Genomic DNA, 4,922 nt, shown 5'->3' with positions numbered 1-4,922 from the left:
TAACAGGTTTACACGAAGGTGACATGCGGGTAACCCGTTTTGACATGTTAAGAAAAAAGTTATTTGATGATTTTAAATTTTTATACTAAAAAACTTACTATAAAATACAATAGCTATAGAGTATATGTATATGTATATAGTGTATATTAAATATGTATCATTGTTTTATTATTCTATATAAATTAAAAAAAATTAAGTTTTATTTATTTATTTATTTTTATAGTATATTATAGGCAAATAGTGAGATTAAAAAAAATATAATACACATTAAAGCCTAATGAAAACATCATTAATATAACTCTTAAAAATAATATATCAAGCCAAAATTCCAATACCATTTCCCTTGGTTATTGTAAAAACCGTGCAAGGTTCCTCAACCTTGAAATGCATCTCCCTTCATTTTGCATATCCTGAAACATTTGGTAGTTTGTAGTAATGTACTAATATTTTTTCATTAAGCTCGTATTTTGGAGTATGTAATACTTAAAAGACAAATGTTTTCTTTATGTTTTGAAGTACTATTTATGCGACAATGTGATATGCATATACTAATTTAGTATTACGTTTTTCATTTTTTTGGGTCAAATTTATGTTTTTCATTTTCATTATTTATTAATTTAAAATATATTTTCTTTAATGGGTAATGGATTGGGTCATATTACCTGATAATATTAACGAGTCAATTTCGGGTTGGGTCATATCACACGTTTACTTTAACGGGATCGGGTGTGTCACGAAAACAACACAAACACGAAAAACACGACACGAATACCAAATCTATCTGTAACATCTCCTAATCTGATTATTCTTATAGGTTTGCCGTCCATAGCTGCCATGTTATAATTATATTTTAAACATTGTGCCAACCATCTCCAAACCTGGGCTAAAAGCCAAATTACCCCCCCCCCCAAACACTCTCCAACCCATGTTAAAATTTTAGGCTAAATGCCAAATGTTATTTCTGGGCCAAATACCCCCCAACTTTCCCCCCGGGCTAAATGCAAAATGTTTATCGGAATTTAAATTTTTTTAGATTAAAATGTTCATAAAATTAATTTACAATAATCTACATATTTATTTAATTTTTTTAAAAAAATTGATTCAAGAAAAAAATTAACCTAAGTTCATTCTTTAATAATTCCGGGCTAAAATTTTAGGGTAAAAGGGTTGGAGCATAAAAGATGTTTCTGGGTTAAAAGCCAAATTTTCCGGGCTAAAAAATTTGGCTTTTAGCCCAAGGGTTGGAGATGGTCTAAGCCTCCAGTGGTTTAGCGCACAGGTTATCTAAGCCCAGTGTTTAATTTGGGGCAAAAGAACTCTTAATCAAACGACTACACTCTTTTTTTTTTTTTTTTTTGGCAAACACGACTACACTCTTTTTGTTTGTGGAGGAGGATCGCACAAATTTAACAATTTGAAAACGAAGGAACAAGGGAAGGTCGCTATAAGCTTACGTGTATCTCTATGGTTCATTTATGTTTTTTTTTTTTTTTTTTGGCTTATGTCTCAGTCATGGTCTAAAATATCTATAATATCCCGATATTTTCATCGAAATTTCCGTGTTTTTTTACTACTGATATTTTTTTGGACTACTGATATTTCCGATATCATCGATATTTTACCTTGCTAAGTCACTCATGTATCTTATCATGCAATGTATAAAGTGTAAAATATTGTACTAATTCATTATATATAAATGATTATGGTGTGTTTAAACTTCTTTCATTAATTACTACATATTTTCTACACTCACAATGTTTGCCAGCTCGCTATATAATCAACTTAAATCAGTTATATCTATCATGCAATACATTTCCTTCCAATTTTTTGTGATAAACTAATAGATAATTGACTAAATAAACATCCTGCAAAGTTTCAATAAAAATTTTCAAGTTTTTGTTACAATTTATGTGGTTTTTATTCAATTTTTATCGATATCGATAATATCCCGATATTTCCGATATCATCGATATTTAATACATTGGACTCTCAGTCAAATTGCTACACACCAACCCTTGTTAACGCCCAACCAACTTACGAACAACCAGACTTTCTTCGTCAATTTCGGAAGATGCAATTATTTGTGTTTTGGTGGTGAGTCAGTTCGGGCATATATTGAGAAAATTAACATAAGTTCAATTTTGTGAGTCACTGTTAAGTATAATGTCTTTTGTTTCATTTTTTAGTTAGGTAGTAACTTGTTATCCACGCTAATTTAATTGAATTATCTTGCCAAGTTTACTCTAAAATTGACTTATTATATTATCCTTAGGGTTTAGCCCACTTCTATAATATTCTTCTTCTCCTCCTACATTTATAGGTGGAATTTTTCGATTAAATGTGATATTGGGAGATGGATGATCAATATAATGATGTCCAACCTCTAATTTATAATTTATATTGTACATTTGATTTTTTTTAAAAAGATTGCATTAGTCAATTTTGTGTTTTGGTTTCTTTGTCTCCTTATCCTTTTCTTGTTCATCTTTCTCCTTTTTATTTTTTAGATTAAGTAATTGAAACCCTCCAACCCTTTAGTGTCATTTTAAATTGGCCTCAATTTTTTTAAACATTTCAAACAAGTACCAAACCTATTGAATATTACTACGGACCTTTAATGAATTCTAAACAACTCTAACTTTAGAGCACTCCCTCAAAAGGTGAATTAAAATTTCAACAAGACCGCCACATATAGGACAACTAGTATCCAACATCATTTTTCTCTTGAATCTTTGTTGGTTGGTTAGAATTTTTATTTCGAGTGACCAACCAAGCAAAGAACTTTAACTTTGATGGTATGTGCAACTTCTAATAAGAACACAGAGATTCAGAGTGAATCTCAATCCCAAATTGAGCAATATTGTCAATGCTCAATAAATTGTGGTTTAAGGTAGCCGCCAGTGACACGTCAGAAAGGGCCTTTTTCGATTGGTGGCTAATCAGTTGAGATTAGATTGTGCCTTCGTAGGGAAAGGGGGTGGGTGACGAGGGATTGAAAGGGTGGTATGGAACTATGGATGGAGGAAGAGAAGTGAAGGGAAGGGCGGGCTGGAGCCAGGAGGTCATGAAAGTTGTTATTAAGTGTTTTTAGCATTTATGGGGAGCTCCTAATATAACTTTGTATTATTTTTCGTTAAAATTTAAGTTTATAATAGAGAACGTCATTAGAGATGTTCAAAGCCATTCCAAACTAAACATTTACAAAAATAATATTTAGATAAAAATAAAGAGAATAAACAACTTTCTAAAGAATCAAACCTAAAACCTTTCACTCATAAATGAAGAGGAATATCGTTAGATTGTAGTACTAAGTGACAGAGAATAAACAATTTTAAGTATAATATTCATATTGTAAAAGTACATTTATTACCAATGAATAGATAAATAGGTTTAAGTATTTTCCATTTATTTATAAGAAATTTAATAAAAATCGCTTCAAAACTTTGCATTTTAACCAAAAATCATCTAATAACTTTATTTAATGATAAGGACAAAAAAAACATAAAATATAAACATGTGTACTCAGTGTGCGTCCCTCCAACCCCCCTCCCTCCCTCGCCCCCAACAAATATAATTAAATAGGAAAAAGTACATGAAAATACACATACATATTATATTATGTATGAATTAGTTAACTGTAACAACGATGACACCTATTTTTAGGCATTTGACAAAGCAAGATAACACAAACACATGTCCGATACTATATTTTCCATGTATATAATAAATAATTTATATAAAAGTGATATATGTAGATTTCACTCGTACCTACTAAAGGCAAAATAAATAATATATATATATATATATATATATATATATATATATACAGTGCATTATAAACAGTGTAGTACCATTAAGTTTCATAAACTATGTAGTATCATTAAGTTTTATAAACAGTATAGTAAGTTTCATAAACAATATATGTGAGAACGCACGTGTCCCGCATGTCATTTTTTTAATATTAAAATTATGTATTTTTCATTAAAATTTAAGTTCTTTTGTCATTTTTATTAAAATTTAAGAGTTTTTCATTAAAATTTAAGTCTTTTTCATTAGATATAGTTATAACATGATTTTTTTGTTAAAATAAACTCAACCCAAGCCCTTTTCATGAAAGTTCTCTTTATTTATTGGTATATTATCTAGTTTTGGTTTGTGCTTTTACTTTTGTACACACAAATCATTCAGCATTAATCTTCTGGGTCACCTGGTTTTTTTATGGCATTGTGACATTGGAAAAAAGGGTTTGGGTTTTATGTTTGTTTAATTAAAGGGTTTTCAACATTTTCTTATTGAACAGTACCTCCCCTAGTAGCTCAGGAAAGGGTTTCATTCTTTGAAAAACATTAAAACCTCAAATGATACTTAATTTACTCGACATTTTTAATTTACCAAGAAAAACATCTGAATTTTTTTATACCAGCGACATTTTTATTAAATTTATTTAAATTAGGTGGTAGGTGAGTTGAACTTGAGTGCATATAGAAAAAACTCACGGAGTAGGATTCTCTCCCTTCCTAATCTATCTCCTCTTTCATCCTCTTATATTTAAACGGTTGCGATTATGCCACGTCTATATCTTGTTTTGAATTTTTTTATATAGAAAATAAGACAAAAAGAAGAGTGTGAGAGGAGGGGATGGTAATAGGAGGGGAGAAAATCCTACTCCAAAACTCTAACCAACTTGATTAAGAGTTTTTTTTTTTTATTGATAGAATGATATTGGGGAATAGGGGAAGGGGAGGGACAAACAGTGACCAACAATAATTTAGTGCCGAATTCATTATTCATGAAAATCGAACACAAAACCTCATATTTACAAATCTAAAGAAATATCAATCAATTTCATGCAATAGTGCCAAAATTCCCATTATGCCTTTGAAACCATTCTAAATTTTAGTATAAATACTATCCAACCACGA

The sequence above is a fragment of the Malus sylvestris genome, chromosome 10, assembly GCF_916048215.2.
Source record: "Malus sylvestris chromosome 10, drMalSylv7.2, whole genome shotgun sequence".
NCBI lineage: Eukaryota > Viridiplantae > Streptophyta > Magnoliopsida > Rosales > Rosaceae > Malus > Malus sylvestris.
This window is presented reverse-complemented; position numbering follows the sequence as displayed.